The sequence below is a fragment of the Nannospalax galili genome, unplaced genomic scaffold, assembly GCF_000622305.1.
Source record: "Nannospalax galili isolate Female #2095 unplaced genomic scaffold, S.galili_v1.0 scaffold772, whole genome shotgun sequence".
Taxonomy (NCBI): Eukaryota; Metazoa; Chordata; class Mammalia; order Rodentia; family Spalacidae; genus Nannospalax; species Nannospalax galili.
Window position 1 is genome coordinate 2,767,772 of NW_008332097.1, and position 18,199 is coordinate 2,785,970.

At 43.5% G+C, this 18,199-nt stretch overlaps 1 protein-coding gene across 2 annotated transcripts in view; it reads left to right on the forward strand.

Moving 5' to 3' along the window:
• The first annotated feature begins 1,583 nt into the window (after positions 1 to 1,583).
• Positions 1,584 to 18,199, forward strand: part of Rbm47 (RNA binding motif protein 47) — a 192,475-nt gene continuing 175,859 nt past the window's right edge. The window contains exon 1 of one of the 2 annotated variants that reach the window (XM_029560700.1): positions 1,584 to 2,005. The gene's annotated coding sequence lies outside the window, so the exon portion shown is untranslated. The remainder of the gene's footprint in view (positions 2,006 to 18,199) is intronic. The other variant, XM_029560699.1, reaches the window with a different exon arrangement.

Genomic DNA, 18,199 nt, shown 5'->3' on the forward strand with positions numbered 1-18,199 from the left:
AATTCCTTTCTCCCTGTTTTGCACAGATTTTTCAGATCACACTGGCAATCTAGCACCAACTTCTAACCAAACAGGGTGGCTCCCAAGGTTAGACAGCAGGTCAAGCACCTAAATCCAAATTAGATTTATGCACTGTGACATGAATGTTTGATTGCTGCATTCTGAGTCCCCCTTCTTTTAGTGAACTTTCATGGAATGTAGAGCAAATTTATCTCCATGTCGCTTCTCAGACTTGAAACTTTTAAGAGATGAAAATCAGTTGTATATCCTTTGACAAAGGCTTTATTTTCCGTTTTGTTTGAGACTGTCCACAGTGAATGCAATCCTTAGACTCTTCCCGTCCTTAAACTCTTCCAGGAACAGAGGGGTGGTGGTTAATAACTTAGGGTCTCACTGCTAGTGAGGGGTACTGTTGGAGTCTGCTTCTAACTCTTACCCCACTTTCTCCTTTGCAAAAAAAAAAAAAAAAGCTATACTAAAAATGGAAGCCAATACTATATACCAGGTATGCTTGTAAGCTCTTTGCGTTAATCCGTTTAACTAGGGGGAAAACGGTTTGGGAACATTTCTTTTTTAAGTAGTCCAATGAGAAACAGAATTTTTTTTCAGTTGCATGACACTGCAACCCGAAATCACAACTTCATTTTAGGTTCCTGGTGGTACCCGCTTCCTCTTCTAGTTTGTTTAGTCACAGAATTCAATTCCTGTTGGCCGATTCTGTGCCTGCAAACAGGCTTAGCGCTCCATTGAAATGCTGAGGTTCCTTAACTCTTGTATAAACAGGTAATGGGGGTGTGGGGTGGGGCGGGGGCTGCGGCCCTCGGGTGGGTTTCGTAGCAGTGGGGATTGGGATCGGGGTTGGAGCAAAGTCCCCTGAGATCAACGTTAAGAGAAGGCCTGGCTGCAGTTTCTTCATGCTGTTTTTGTTCCCTTTCTAGAAACCAGCTGTAACACCAGGTCAGAGCGCATTAAAATGAGCCACTTTGAAGGAGCGGCGCCCAGGCCCCAGGCCCCGCTGTGAAGGCCCGGCCGAGGTCAGGGCTCCGGCCGCGTGACGCCGGCCTGCGCTCGCCATGCTCGACCCCAGGTAGGGACCCGGGGGAGGTGGTGGCCTCCTGCAGGCCCGTCGCAGGGCCGGCTGCCGTCCTACCTGCCGCCGCCAAAGGTCGGGGGTGGGTGGCCCTAGTCGGCCCGGGCGTCACCGCAGGGTCCTCGGTGGTCCTCGCAGCCCAGGGTGACCGGAAGCTCTGTTCACAGCTGCCCCAGGTAGAGCAGGTGCCACCTCTGGGGTCCCTTCTGGGTGTCAGAAAGGGATGGAACTTTTGGAGCGAGATAGTTCCAAAATCTCTCCACGGGGGGCGGGGAGGGGGTAAAATTGATTTTTTGAAGCCTTCAGCTAAGGTATCTGCGCTCCTCAAACACCAGGAATGTTGCACTGGCCTTCAGCCAGCCGAGGCTCAGCGAGCAGGATAAAATTTCAGTGCAGATTTACGGGAAGTTGCCGGTGTTGGGAGTAAAAATCTGGTTTGGTGAGTTTAAGGGAAGGGAGTAGACGGAGACAACCTTGCTACTGTGAGGCGGATGGCCTCGGCTGGGGGAGGGCAGGAGGCGGAGGGAGGGAACCGGGAAGAGCCGGGACGGCAGAGCCACCGCCAGCTGCAGGACGTCGCCGCGCTCCCGGGACCCGACCCTGCAGCCCCGCCGGGTCCGCGCTGCCCCACCCGGGACGCCCCGAGGCCAGGCTCCAGCAAGCTCGCCGCCTCCGTGCAGGTCGCCCCGCAGGTCTCCCAGGTTAAGGAACTGTGACCATCTGCAGTTCCCGGAGCCTGGGAGAGGTCAAGTCTAGAACGGTCGTGGTTCTGAGCTGCACGGAGGGAAGGAGCCCCGACCCTCCTTATTTTGCTTTGCTGTAGAAAAGATGTTGTAGGTGACTTCCCAGCTCGATGGCTGCTGGGCTGTGAGCTGGGTTCGTTTCCGAAGGGGGCGACGCCAAGTGCTTTCCAAGGTAAGGTGGGTTTGGGCAACCCTAACTACTGTGCCTGAAGCTACCGTACTGTCTCAGTTCTCGAAACAAAGTTTTCTCTTTTTCTGCGCTCTTTAGTTCTTATCTCTCATTCGACCGCCTTCCTTCCGACTCTGGTAAATTTAGTGGGAAGTTAAAGGGTTTCTAAAAAGATTTTTAAAGCGTCAGCTTTTGGAAAAGCAGATAATCATACAGTCAGCCGCATCACGTTTCCTGTAGATGAGTCTTTTTCCATAGAAGAAACTAATTTTTTTTTTCCACCCTTAGTAAAACGTGATTGGGCTGCTCTGAGGCACAGGTGACCAGAGCCATTATTTGCCGAGATAGTTCGGATTTGGTGGTGATTTGGGGCATCTCATTTAAGTGTTAACCAAAGCAGAGGGGGGTCTTCCTGCCGTGATTTACCTCTGAAGGCAACACCCAGAGAGGATTAGCTGTTGAATCTGGAGAAAAGGGCAGGGCCTACCAATTATGACAGCTGACAAGTTTGTAGTCACCGGGTATTTAGAAATCAGCTAAAATGAATGGAAATGGAAGTTTTTTTGTTTTTTTTTAATGACCTCTTTTAATTAGGTAAAAGTTGAATCACTTTTTTTGTTTGTTTATTTTTGAGATAGGGTCTCTCTGTAGTCCCAACTGGCCTGGAACTCACTATGTGGACCTGACTGGCCTTGAACTTGCAGAAATCCCACTGCCTCTGGGTCCCAGGTGTTGGGATTAAAGCCCTGTACCACCACTCCTGGCCTTGAAAGACTCCTGAGTACTGTCCTTAAGCACTTGGAGATGTGGCTTCTTTCTTAAGGTTTATCAAAGTGATAAAAAGATTCTGTCTTCAAGATACTTATAGGCCTTTAACTGATTAATTTTTGTTTTTTTCCATTACTGATTTAAAGTAAAAGTCAAAATACTCCCCTGCCCCTAGTATTCTAGTGACTCACTTGATCTCACTTGATTTTTGTTAGAAGGAATACAGTTTTAAAATGTATTCTCGGGACTGGCAAGACAGCTCAGCTGATAGGGGCACTTGCTGCCAAGCCTGAGGATCTGAGTTCAGTCCTGGCAACACACATGGTATAGGAAAGAACCAACTCCCTCCCAAGTTGTCTTCTGACTTCCACTCATGAGCAGTGGCACCCATGTACCTACAGACATGCACACACAAAATAAGTAAATAAAGACATGAAACTAAATAAATAAAATAAAAATGTATTCTTAGGCTAGGGATGGTACTTCATAGCTACAACTGCAGCACTGGGGAGGCCGAGATAGGGGGATGGAGAGTTCGGGGACAGCCCGAGTTACAGAGCAAGACCCTATCTCAAAAGAAGTACTCTTAAAAGTCTTGGTGGAGGCTGGTCGTGGTGGCATACCTTTAGTCCCAGTACTTGGGAGGCAGAGGCAGGCGGATCTCTGTGAGTTCAAGGCCAGCCTGGTCCACATAGTGAGTTCCAGGCCAGCTGGTGCTATCAGGAGACCCTGTCTCAAAAAGCCCCCCCCCCAAAAAAAAGAAAAAAAGTCTTGGTGGAAAGTGGGGCATGGTGAATAATTTCTGTAATCCTAGCGTGGGGGAGGCCGAAGCAGAAGGATCTGCTATAGGTTCGAGGCCAGCCTGACTACATAGGGAGTTCCAGGCCAATCAAGGCTACATAATGATTCCTTAATGTGGAATCACACCAAGGAAAGCAAAGGGTTGGCCATATGACTTAAAGGGACTGCCAAAGTTTTGAGCACCAAAGCATGGCCATAAGATCACAAGTGTTTTGAGAATTGCAGGTACCAATTCTAAAAGGTAAAGGTTGTCAGCTGCATAGAACACAACCCCTAGATGGGCCAAAGTTCCCAGCCAAGAGAAGGTAGCACTTTTGTAGGATTCAAGTTGCTATTCAATTAAGAAGTTGTCTGTCAGAACCATGTGTGATAACTTCAGAGGAAACAAATAGACAGCACAGCCCTTTAAGAGGGAAACTGGAGGAAGACAGGAATGATAATTAGGGTTTTAAAATTTTTATGTCCACCTTGACTTTCCCCTGTTCTGATGTATACACTGTAGGCCTCTGATTTCACAGGGTATTACATCCTGGGAGAATCACACATACTGGCTTCATTATTAACTTTGAGTATCGGTCAAATGAAGACAAGATAAGGTGGTAATAGCTAAGTCACCAGTGTAGCTCTGTCTGACTAGGTAGGTTGCTAATTTCATCTAGTATGTTTTTAGTGCTAGGACTGTGCTCAGTGATAGAAATCTTGCCTATCCTTGTGAGCTCCTGGATTCAATCTGCAGCACCACAAAGGAGCTTGCTTTAAATCTGCCTCCATACTGAGGGCTGAATTCAGGGTTTTTAACATTCCAGGCAAGTGTTTTACCACTGAGCCATACTCCCAGCTCTTTTAATTTCATTGTTTATTTAGTATTTATTTTGAGACAGTGTCCTTTTACATTGTTCAGACTGGCCCTAAACATGTGAACCGCCTGCTTCAGTCTTCTGAGTAGGTGAGATCATAAGTGTGTACTGTTGTGCCAGCAGAGATGTGTGTGTGGGTATGTGTTTTTACATGAATTCTGAAATCAAATCCTGAAGATTTATTTTTCTGTTCATTATTGCCTTTTTAGAACTGTATAGGATTGAGAATTTAGCATAATTTTATGCTAATATCTTTAGTTTTTTGTTTAAGATTTATTACTTTTATTTATGTGTGTTTGTGTGTCTGCCCTGTGTGTATGTGTCCTCAGAGGCCAGAAGAGGTGGCTATGAACTGCCTGATATGGGTGTGGGGACCTGAACTCAGATCCTCTGGAATAGCAGCAAGTACTCTTAACCACTGAGCCATCTCTCCAGCCTATATAGTTTTAAAAATATTATTATTATTATTTGCGTGTGTGTAAGGTCAGAGGACGACTTTGTGGAGTAGATTATCTCCTTCTACCTTTTCAGGTGGATTCAACTTGGGTTGCCAGACTTGCACAGTAAATGCCTTTACCCACTTAGCCATCTCGCTAGCCCTCTCTAGTGCTAATAGTCAACACATTTATGTTTTGAGATAGGGTCTCACTATCTAGCCCATGCTGGCCTGCAACTTATGACTGTCTTGCCTCAAGTGCTAGAATTATACCCATGAACAACCATGCCTGGCTATTTAGTTTTTAAAACTGTACTATTTATTAATTCATTTGTTTAGAAGACAGAGTTCCACTTTTTTGCTAAATCTACTGATAATACTGAAGATGAAATAATTAAGAAAGCTTACTTGAAAATGTTCTTTATAATCCCAGCACTTAAGACTGTGAGTGCCAGTCTGGGCTCCACGGTGAGACTGCCACAAATTAGAAAAAAAGAAAGACTATTCTCATTTTCCTCATGTGATAAGAACATGCCTTTTAAACCCTTCCATTACTAGTGCAACCTGTTTTAAGCAATGATTTTCGAAAAGGTTAATGTAGATCAAATTGTTCTTCCATAATGATTGAGTTTTCTTCTAAATTCCATTCCTCCCTCCCCTGCAGGTCTGGGAATCTAACCCAGGACCTTATTACAGAGAGTAGGCAAGTCACTCTACCATTGAACCACCCCTCCCTCCAGCCCTAAAATTGTACTTTTCCCCCCTTTTTCTTTGAGATAAGTTCTTACTGTGTGCCTAGGCTGCCCTCAGTTTTTCCCAGTCTTCCTACCTCAGCTAAAACCACACCCATCTCCCCAAATTCTACTCTTTGTTTTTTTGTTGGTTTGTTCTTTTTGTCTTTTTGTTTTTTGATTTTTTTGCTTTTTTGTTTTCTCCCTGTAGCCCCAGCTGGCCTGGAACTCACTATGTAGACCAGGCTGTCCTTGAACTCACAGAGATTTGATGCCTGCCTCTGCCTCCTGAGCGCTGGGACTAAAGGTGTGTACCACCATGCCCAGCCTCCAAATTCTACTTAAAATTTTTTTTTTTTAATTCACTGTATTTTATGTGTATGAGTGTACTGCCTGCATGTGTGTATGTAAGTGCACCCCTGTTGTACAGTGGCTGCAGAGGTCAGAAGAGGGCATCAGATACCCTAGAACTGGGGTTACTGATAGTTGTTAGCCACCATGTAGGTGCTGGAACTGAACCCAGGTCTCTGCAAGAGCAGCCAGCACTCAACTGCTGAGCCATCTCTGCAGCCCCCCAAATTCTGCTCATAAAGTTCAAGATTCAAAGTGAATCATGTCCCAGATGATTAAACTTTGAATAGTACAGGAAAACATTTGCCTGTTTCAGACAGCTCAACTCAAGTCCTCTCCTACCTCTTCTGGACTGTCCAAGAGTAGACTTTTGGTGCTGGTGAGGGAACGGGAGCTCACCCTAAAATTGGATCTGGGTGCAGTATCCATGCTAGGATATATAATCTTGAAAAAAGATACTTTCATTGTGAGTATAGAGTTTGCATGCATAACTTTTTCAGAGCTATAATGAACAGATTAAATGTAGCTTGAAGCACTTGTCAATGATTCCAAGTTCAAGATTATATTGGGATCTTTTAACTCTTGACTTGATTAAGAGAGAGATTCTTCCTCTTGGGAACAGTCTCTATGTCTTATGACAATATTGATTCCTTGATTTCATATCAGAAGAGATGCCAGGCTTGGTGGGCTCACGCCTTTAATCTCGCCACTGGGGAGAAAGAGGCAGGTGGATCTTTGTGAGATTGGGGCCAGCCAGGTCTACATAGGGCATTCCAGACCAACTGGGGAGGCTACAGGGAGACCCTCATCTCAAAAAAACCCCCCACCCCAAAACAACAACAAATAAATATAGGGGTGTTTGTTAGTTAAAACAACCATTTGCTGAGAATACCTGCTTCAGAGCAATGTACACAGGACTTGGGTTCCAAGATAGAAGACCTGGGGGTAGGGGTAGGGGGTACTCCTTAGAATCCATCTCAAGTTGCTGAGAGAGTCGGGAGGAAAATGCACACCTTCTGTGTGTAGCCCTGAGTTCACTGAATTCAGACCCTTTCAGGGTCTGAGCTTTGTTTCTGATTGGTTGTTTCTCTCACAGTTGCTTCCCCTTCATTCTGTTGGCTTTTGTGTCCAGAAGAGGAGGTAGAGTGGGGCAGGAGATACTTTCTCCTTGGATCTCCTTCAGCACATGGTTTTGAACCTAGGGCTTTGCACATGCCGGTCCAGCACTCTACCACTGAACTATATCCCCAGCTCTTTTTCATTTTATTTGAAACCAAGGTCTCACTAAATTAATTGCCTGGGTTGGCCTTGATTTACAGTTCTGCCTCAGCCTCTTGAATAGCTGGGATTATAAACCTACCCAACTTCCCCTTTTAAGACTGTCTTGTCTTTGCTTCTGGAAATGATGTAGGGGTGGAATTTTCCATTGAAAGTAGAAAAAGAGTGAAGAAATAAGTGACTAAGAAACAGGTGAGTTCTGAATGTGCCAGTACTATGGCATGTGCCAGAAGCTCACCTGGAGATTACCGATGCCCTCAACTACTATAGGCAAACTGGCCTCTGTGGGCAATTGAGGCTGGCCTCTGTCATGTCTGTCTGTAGCTGTCTCTCTGTGTCCTGTGGGTCTCCTGCTCCCTCTCCCTGTCTAGTTTTGCTGCTGTTGTTGTTTGAGACAGAGTCTCACTCTGTAGTCTAGGCTGGCTTCAAGATCACTGCAAAGCTTTTGGCACAGACTCCTGAGTGTTAAGATTACAGGTGTGAGCTACCATGCTGGACTCCTCCATCTCATCTAGAATTTGAATGTTCCTAATGCTGCTATAGATACTAATTTGAATGAATTCAAGATGCAAGCAAAGGAAACTGCAAAAGGCCCATGTCCCTTCGAACACACTCCCACCTAGGCCTTTCCCCTACATTGCACTAAGAACACCTGAGAAAAATTTTGTTAGCACTGTTTATGAAATTTACATAGACCCTATGAGCATTTTCATGTTTATTCTTTTGAGACAGGGTTTCATGTTGCATAGGCTGGCTTTGAACTTGCTATATAGCTGAGGATGACCTTGAACTTTCAGTCCTCCTTCCTCCACTTCCCACAAACTTGGAGTCCTGGAGTGTGTCCCTAAACCCAGCCATATGACTGTTCTTTTGTTTGAAACACCAGTTTTTGTTTTTTTTAGGAATTTAAGATTATTTAAAAATGATTTGCATATGTGTTTCAATATATGTGGTTCATATGTTCATAAAATAACATAAAGCAGCTGGCTGTGGTGGTGCATATCTTTTATCCCAGCACTCCGGAGGCAGAGGCAGGTGCTCTGTGAGTTCAAGGCCAGCCTGGTCTACATAGTGAGGCCCAGGCCAGCTGGTATTTCAGGCAGACCCTGTCTCAAAAAGACCAAAAAAAAAAAAAACCCCAAAACAAACAGAAAAAACATAAAGTAGATAGGTAGTTTAGAAGGTCTTTGGGTTGTTTTAGAAACAATGCAGAATCACTATATTGCTGAAGGCAAAAGACAGATGGCGTTTAGAAGACAGAGTACTTAAGGGAGCCCCTGGAACCCCTTGGGTCTTAGGAAATTAGCAGTCTTTTGGTTCCTTCTGGTTCCTGGTTCTGAAAATGTATATACTTTTTTTTTTTTTTTGAGATTATAAATCAGGCATATTAATCAAGAAAACAGTATCTTTCTAGTCTCCTCAGCTCACTGTTTGTCTTTGGGGATACTGTGTGCTTGTGGTTCTTAGGAACCTGGAGGCTCAACACTAAGGCAGTAATGGGACTGAATGTCTGTTGGATGGCAGGGGTCTCTGACAGCTTTAGTTTACTGACTGATTGAGCTTCATTTGTCTCATAACCAAGTCTGGGCAAACTCCCTGAGTATGGGTAGAAGATGACCTGTTCTCAGAAAGGATGGGTATCCTCCTGTAGGTGAGTAAGAGCTAACTATGCATACCAATGCACCATGGGTGTGTGTGCAATGAATGCAGTATATTGTGCAACTGAAACAGGGACACCGGGTACCTATACCCGACAAGGAAATGCCAACCTGTAAAAATTATCATAAAAATATCTTCCTTGGGGCTGGGAGTGTAGCTAAGTGGTAAAACATGTGCTTAGCATGTGGGAAGCCCTACACATACACACACGCACACACACACACACACACACACAGACCATGACTGAGCCAGGACTATATGACACCATTTGTGTGTGTGCATGTGCATGTATGTGTGTGTGCTCGTGTGTGCATGTGGACATCAGAGGTTGATGTCAGGTAACTTCTTCCCTCAGTCTCTCATTTTTTGTTTTTCATTTTTTAAAGACAAGGTCTCCCTGTTCTCCCTGTAGCCCCAGCTGACCTAGAACTTGCTATGTAGTCCAGGCTGGCCTTGATCTCACAGAGATCTGCCTGCCTCTGCCTCCACATCCAGCTTGGCTCAGTCATTAAAAAAAATTTTTTTTAATTTATTTTTATTTTGTGTGTATGAGTGCTTTGTCTGTATGTATGTAAGTGCACCCGTGTCATACAAAGCCTGTAGAAGCCAGAAGAGGGCATCAGATCCCCTGAAACTGGAGTTATAGATGGTTGTTAGCCACTATGTGAATGCTGGGATTTGAACCCTGTCCTCTGGAAGAATAGCCAGTGCTCTTAACTACTGAGCCATTTCTCCAGCCCCCCCAATTATTTTTTAAAAATGTTATTTTGTGTGTATGAATTAAAAAAAAATTTTTTTTCTGTGTATGAGTGTTTTGCCTACATGTATGTTAGTGCATCTATGTTGTGCAATGCCCATGAAGGCCAGAAAAAGGATGTTGTATCCCCTGGAATGGGAGTTATGGACATGTTAGCTGCCATGTGGGTGCTGGGAACTGAACCCAGGTTTTCTGCAGGAGCAGTCACTGCTCTTGACTGCTGAGCCATCTCTCCAGCCCTGACTCAATCATTACATATATATATTTTTTTTTTATTTATTATTTTATTTTATGTGTGTGAGTGTATTGCCTGCACGTAGGTAAGTGCACCCTTGTTGTGCAATGCCTGCAAGGACAGAAGAGGCCATTGGATCCCCTCGAACTGGAGTTATGGACAGTTGTTAGCTGCCATGTGGGTTCTGGGATTCGAACCCGGGTCTTCTGCAAGAACAACCAGTGTTCTTAACCACTGAGCCATCTCTCCAGCCCCTGACTCAACCATTTAAAAAAATATTTCATAGGTCAAATGAAAAGAGAAATACTGCCAAGCGTGACATTACGTGCTTGTAAATCTCAGTACTCAGGAGGCAGAAGCAAGAGGATTATCATAAATTAGAACCCAGTCTGGTCTACATAAAGAATTTCAGGGCAGCCAGGGCTACATAGCAAGATCCTGTCTCAAAATACCCCCCCCCCCAAAGAAAAACAGTTAATGAAACAGAAGACTTTTGTTGTTGTTGTTGCTGTTAAGATACAGTCTTACTTTGTAGCCCTGGCTGTCCTGAACTTGTTATGTAGACAGGCTGGCCTCAAACACACAGAGATCTACCTGCTTTGGGGTTTTCAAGCTTCCATAAAACATTCATATTTCTGAAAGTAGGGATCTATGTCAGCATTAATATTCACATGATGACTTTGGAAAAGGTGCCTGAAATATTTCTTTTTGTTCTTTATTTTTTAAAAATAATGACATGGTTCTCAGGACAGCCAATCCTTGCCAAAATTAGGCCCATCTTCTCAATAGCTTTCTCAAGACAAAGTTGTCATTGAACAATCCCAAATGTGAGGACTTGGTGACAGAAAACTCAATGGGGGACTACAACTTTATTAGCAGTAGGTCCCATGCCTGATGTTCTGTTTTGTTCTGTGTTCTACTAGCTCATATCTGTGATATGTTTCTCCACATAGATAATCTTGCTGCTTTAGACCTGCCCAGGGAAGAAGCCTGTGGTTGCTGATTTACCTTGGGGTTATCTAGATTACAAAAGCCCAGAATGTTTCAGTGCCTTGAAATCACTCCATAGCCCTGGCAGGACTTGAACTTGAGATCCATTTTCTTTAGTCATCTGAGTAGTTGAGAGTGAAGATTTCTGCCACCAGGCCTGGCACCCCAGCTTTGAATTATTTAAAAAACATTTTTTAAGATTAATTTTTTTGGCCTTTTTTTTTTTTTTTCGGTTTTTTTGAGTCAAGCTGGCCTGGAACTCACTATGTAGATCAGGCTGGCCTTGAACTCACAGAGATCTGATGCCTGCCTCTGCCTCTCAGGTGCTGGGATTAAAGGCATGCACCACCATACCAGGCAAAATTAATTTATTTTTATTTTATGTGCACGAGTGTTTTGCCTGCATGTATGTAAGTGCACCTGTGTTGTGTCATGCCCATGGAGGCCATAAGAGGGCACTGGATCCCCTGGAACTGGAGTTATGGACTGTTGTTAGCTTTTTGTGGGTGCTGAGAACTGAACCCAGGTCTGCAAGAGCAGCCAGTGCTCTTAGTCTCTGAGTCATCTCTCCAAGTCATCTCTCCAGCCCCCAGCTTCAAATTCTTACCTCACTACCCTATTCCAGGAAAGAATTGTCTTGTGTGGTCTCTTCGGCTAGTGGGAATCCAGGAGTCTCTTCATAATATCAGGCTTTTCCTGAAAGGCGGTTGCCAATGTATGCAGACTCTATTTTCCATTAAAAAAACAAAAACAAAAAACAACTTAGTTGTGCTACTTATGAAGAAAAACACTGCCTTGAATCACCAAGGTGTAGGCAATGACACTGTTAGGGAGAGTACAGTGCTCTGTTGAAAATGGAGTACAGATTCTGGAGCTGGCTATGTGAATTAGAAGTTGTTGGTATAGAAGAATATAATACATCAAACTTGTGCAGTTTTATTAGGACCTTATTGCCTGATATTAAGTAGTTGTAATCATTATATATGATATGAGTTTTTCAACACTGCCACATACTTCTGTACACTTATGGTGTGGCACAGTATTGCAAATATATATGCTCAGAACACAGAGGAAGTTTCTTGGAAGTAGGCAATATTTGCGTTGAGTAATTTTTTTTCGATTTTTATTTATTTATTTATTTTTGGGTCTTTTTGGGACAGGGTCTCCCTATAGCCCAGCTGTCCTGGAACTTACTACGTAGACCAGGCTGGCCTTTAACTCACAGAGATCCACCTGACTACCTCCCAAGTGCTGGGATTAAAAGCGTGCACCACCACACCCGGCTCAATTTTTATTTATTATTTTTATTTTATATGTATGAGTGAATTGCCTGAATGTATGTAAGTGCACCCATGTCATGCAGTGCCCATGGAGGTCAGAAGAGGGTGTTGGATTCCCCGGAACTGGAGTTACAGACAGTTGTTAGTCACCATGCTAGTGCTGGGAATCGATCCTGGGTCCTCTGTAAGAGCAGTGAATGCTCTTAGCTGCTGAGCCATCTCTCCAGCCCCGGAGTCAGTAATATTCACATTCCTCGATATACTTGGGTTACTGTGAGCAGCCTACTGCAGAGAGCAGGCTCTTCATCTAAAAGACAGCATTTTTTCATTCCATGGATATGTATTATGCATCATACTTACTTAGTTGGCATCCTCTGTTTTCCATAAGTATTTTACCAGAATTCGTTGGCTAGAGGAGATAGAATGACATTGTAGTGAAGTGTGGCAGGAACCAAGGTCCTGTAGCAGCCAGACCTCTGAGAACACGGCGTGATGAGGTATGGTAGGGACAGAAAGAGGAAGAGTAGCATGGTGACCACCATCTTTTTCTGCTTTAGTGTCCTTTAAAGTATTAAACTTGCTGTGTTATTTATTTTTAAACATGTTGGTGATTGAACCCAGGGGCCTAGAGCATACTAGGCCAGGGCTTCCTTCTTAAAAATTTTTTTTTTAATTTTTAGTGTATGCATGTATTGCCTGCATGTAGGTAAGTGCACCCGTGTCATGCAATGCCTGCAGAGGTCAGAAGCAGCTGTCAGATCCCCTGGAGTGGAATTATGGACAGTTGTTAGCTGCCATGTGGGTGCTGGGATTCAAACCCCGTCTTCTGCAAGAACAACCAGTGTTCTTAACTGCTGAGCCATCTCTCCAGCCCCCTAGGGCTTCCTTTTACAAGTGAATAGAGCTCAGTGCTCAGCAGCCACACAAGCAGAATCTGCCCCCACCCCTCCATCAAGGCCATACCCTATAGTAGACAGTGAAGAAAAAAAGAAGAAAAAAAAGTATTTTCATGATTAGAAGGTACTCTTAGATACTTACTAAAAGAAAGAGGTAAGTTGATAAACCAAGAAATCCAAAAAGAGGAAGGACAATATCAGGTTCCCAGAGTAGAAGGCCCAGCTGCATGGTTTTTCTGATAGGCTGGGGGTGTAACAGAGCTCAGGGCTGAAGAAGGAGGGCAGGTAGCCCAGAGTCCTGGGAACTACCTCTAATGAAACTGGTTTGCAGAGCAGAGGGAATCCAATTACAAGCCAGCTCTCCCCAAATGGTGCAAGCAATAGTTTTGTCCAGGGACCTCCTTCACATTTTGCCCCATATCATGGGTTCCAGAATCTACCCCAAGGTATGTGGAGATTTGCCAGTGAGTAATAGAATCTCCCAGTTCAGATGATATTAATGAACCTGGAGGGGAAGCTAGCAGGTACATCTCCAGCAGGAGCTGTCAGGAGCACCTGGGCCCTGAAATGAAATAATGGTACCTGTGTTCTCATACTTCTCAAGGATGGGTAAATTGTCTTGCTCTTTCTAACTTAAAACTAGTCAATGAACCCCCCCCCCCAATTCCTTCATTGCTCTCCCCCCTCACCCTCCATACTCAGGTCTGGCAAGCATGCCTCAGTCTTTGGAGTGGTGGGATTATTTATGGGTATGTGTCACTAAGTCAGGTTTTATGTGGTGCTAGGGGTCACACCCAGGGCTTTGTGCATGGTAGGTAAGCATACTACCACTGAGCTACATCCCAAGCCCATTTGTTTTTGAGGTGTATTCTCACCATGGTGCTCAGGCTTGCCTTGTATTCCTGGGTTCTAGCAATTCTTCTACCTCAGTTTCCTAAGTTGCTGCACATACCTTGCCTGGCCACCTCTCCTCTAAAATAGTTCCTTCTTTCACACTGGTGTTCTCTCTTCCTCTCCCTCCAATATTTACAACTTTTTAGCATGTTGTATGATTGATTGCATGGCTTACAGTCTGTCTCTCCCTGACTGGAATGCCTGCTTCATTTATTGGTGTATCCCAAGCACCTCAGGGGTGGTCTCTGCCACAGAGTAGGTGATTCATAAATACTTGTATGAATGAGTGAAACAGCCAGGCTTTTACACAGCATGAAGCCTGACCTAAAATGTATTATAACTTGTGTGTAATACTCAAAACAACCATGGACACATCTTTCTGAATGTCTTTCTGAATGAACGTGGGTGTTCCTATCAGACCTCTCCTAAGCCGCCATGTTTTCTGTGGTTTCATTATTTTCTGTGTCCACAAGCCCTTGATGGAGCCTGATGACTAAGTAACGTCCTAGGCAGGGCCAAGAACTGGGATGTCGCAATCTTTTCAGCACTTCCCCATTTCCAAATCAAAGCTGCCTCTTTGGCAATCTTCCTGTGATTTCCATCTAAATCTCATAGTCCTCTGGTTTGAACCAGTCTCATGAATTGCATGCCCTACAGATGATTGCTTTCAACTAACCCTTGTTACTATATGGTTTATCACTTTTTCTATTGTTGTTTAATTATAATTAATGGTTCTTCAGAAAGTAACTGTTGACAGTTTCTTCATTATCTTTTCTGACCTCTGCAGCATTGCCAAGTGCTGCTAGATTTTTCTCCGGTACATGTTTTTTCAGTACTGGGGATTGAACCCACGCGTGCCAGGCAAGTGCTCTGCCATCTGCTGTACCCTTCAGCCCTTCAGTTAAGTATTTTGCCTTGACCTGGTATGCAACAGAAGTGCTAGTGTCTTTAATATTCCCCTAAAACTTTTGTTCGAGACCTTGGGCTTGCCTTTTACTGAGTGGCAAACGTCCTTCTGATCTGTCATAGCTGTTTGCTGGGTCCATCTTTCCCCTTTCCTTTGTACAATTACCTGGATTTAGTAAAGTTGCTTTTCCTGCCCTTTGGGAGTATGGCTGCCCTTTGCTATCCCTTTCTTGTTTAATGCATAGCTCACTGAAAATGGTTGGTAGAATCTTATGATTACTAGCTAATTCCTGTGACTACTAGCTAATATTTGAGAAGTTTCTGTTATTTTGAGCAGGGTCTTGCTGTGTAACAAAGCTGTCTTCGGACTCTACTGGTCTTCTTGCCTCAGCTCTCCAGTGCTGGAAAGATAATGAAATCATAGGCATGATTCTCCACACCTAGCTTATATTTTCAGATCATTCTGCCACTTACTGTATTATGTATTATATGTTAGATATTAGAAGTAAATAGCACGTAAATGTGAAATTAGACTTGTCTTTAGTAATATACAATGTAGAGACTGTCTCAGAAACTAAACAGAATGGGCATGGTGGCACAGGCTTTTAATTCTAGCATGCAAGAGGCAGAGGCAGGCGGATCTCTGAGAACTTCAGGCCAGTCTGGCCTACATAGCTAGTTCCAGGCCAGTCAGGGTTACAAAGTGAGACCTTGTCTCAAAAACAAAGCAAAAACTAAAATGTTATGTAGAGGGAGCTGTTGGTAATTATTTGTCAGCAAACAGGACCAGTATTAAGCTAGTTTAAACCGGATATATTGAAAGAAAGGACCTGTTTTTCTTGTGGTGATAGAGCCTCAGCTTCTTTTTCTTTCTTTTTTTTATTTTTATTTTTATAGGTATAGCCTCTTGCAGCCCAGGCTGGCTTCACTATGTAGCCAACTCTGGCTTTGAACTCCTGATCCTTCTGCCTCTACTTCCCAAATGCTGGGATCACACACATGTACTACTGTACCCTGCTTTAGAGCTGGAACTTATTTTTGGACCAGGCAGTGGGTTGCTAGTCTTCTGTCTTTTGGGTTAGAGATGCGATTAAGTGTTCTGAAAGAATCAACCAGTACCAGAAAAATAGGACTGAGAACTCTTTAAAAAAAAAAAAATCATATTTTATTTGTTATTATTATTATTATTAATTTTCTTTTTTGGTTTTTTTGAGACAGGGTCTCCCAGTAGCCCCAGCTGGCCTGGAGCTCACTATGTAGACCATGCCGGCCTTGAACTCACAGAGATCTGATGCCTGCCTCTGTCTCCTGAGTGCTGGGATTAAAGGCTTGTGTCACCACGCCTGGCCTATTTATTATTTTTATTTTATGTGTGTGAGGGTATTGTCTACAGGTGCATCCATGTCATACAATGCCTGTGAAGGTCAGAAGAGGGCATTGGATTCCCCTGGAATTGGAGTTACAGACAGTTGTTAGCTGCCTTGTGGGTGCTGGGAATTGAACCCTGGTCCTCTGAAAGAGCAGTCAGTGCTCTTAACTGCTGAGCCATCTCTCCAGCCCTAGGACAGAGAACTTTTTTTTAAAAAGTATTTTATTTATTATTTTTATTTTGTGTGTATGAGTGTATTGCCTACGTGTGTAAGTACAACTGTGTTGTGCAATGCCTACAGAGGTCAGAAGAGGGCATTGGATTCCCCTGGAACTGGAGTTAAGGATGGTTGTTACCCTCCATGTGGATGCTAGGAATCGAATGCAGGTCTTCTTCAAGAGCAACCAGTGCTCTTAAACTATAAGCCATCTCTCCAGCCTTGGACAGAGAGCTCTTAACTCAGGTGGTCAGAAAAGGGTGTTCCAGTTGGGCCTGGTGACTCATCTGTAATCCCAGCACTTGAGAGACTGAGGCAGGAGGATCATGAGACCCTGTCTCAAAAACAAAAACAGGCTAGGGAATGTAGCTCAGTTAGTAGGGTGCTTGTACAAAGTCCTGGGTTAGACCTCTGCATAAACTGGATGTGGTGGCTCACACTTGTAATACTAGCACTGGGGAGGTGGAGACAGGAAGATTAGACATTCAAGATAATCCTGGGCTACATAACAAGCCCTGGGCTGGTTTGGGATACATGAGATTCAAAACAACCATGGGCACATCTTTCTGAGTGAACGTAGGTATTCCCACCAGACTTCTAAACTCCCCTGTTTTCTGTGGTTTCATTATTTTCTGTGTCCACAACCCCTGATGGAGCCTGATGACATTTCAAACCAAAATAAAACACCCCTGCAAACTTCTGATTCAAATTAATTATATACTTTTATTAAACATTTAATATTTTCGTTAAATACTTAATGTGCTGGTTAGTTTTAACCTGGGAAGAGAGTCTTCAGGAGGAATTACCTACATCAGGTTGGCCTGTGGGCATGTCTGTGGAGAATTGTCTTGACAACTGATGTAGGAAGACCCAGCCCATTGTGGGCAGCACCATTCCTAGGGCTGGGGTCCTGAGCAGCATGAGAGGAGAAAGCTAGCTGAGCACAAGCACGTGTGCATGCTTTTTTTTTGTTTTTTTGTTTTTCTTTCTGTTCTTGACTGTGGATATGATGTGACCTGCTTTAAGTTTCTGCCTTGACTTCTCCTCAGTGATGGACTGTAACTTGGAATTGTAAACCAAATAACTCCTCCTGCCCTGAGTTACTTGTCAGGGTATTTTCACCACAACAGGAATGAAACTAGAACACTTATTTTTAAAATATTTTATTTATACATGCAGGCAATACATTCATACACAAAAAATAAAAATAATAAAAAGTATTTTATTTATTATTTTTATTTTATGTGTATAAGTGTATTTCCTGAATGTGTGTAAGTATACCCATGTTGTGCAATGCCTGCGGAAGTCAGAAGAATGCATCAGATCCTCTGGAACTGGAGTTGCGGATGGTTGTTAACCACCATGTGGGAGCTGGGATTCCAACCTGGCTCCTCTGCAAGAGCAGTCAGTGCTCTTAACCACTGAACCATCTCTTCAGCCCCTGAAACCAGAACACTTATATATAATTACATAGTAATATAACTTATTTAATTATATAATTTATATTAAATATATTTTATATATAGTTGGTGTTGAATATATTTAATATATTTGGCACACATTATTTTATCTTGCTTAGTATATATTTACTTAATTTACAATATTAACACATTTAAAAAATAGTGAAAGCTAAGTATAAACGCACGAACAAAGACACTTATCCAGTATTGCAAAAGATAAAAAAAAATAGTATGGGCTGGAGAGATGGCTCAGCAGTTAAGAACTCTGGTTGTTCTTGCAGAAGACCCAGGTTCAAATCCCAGCACCCACGT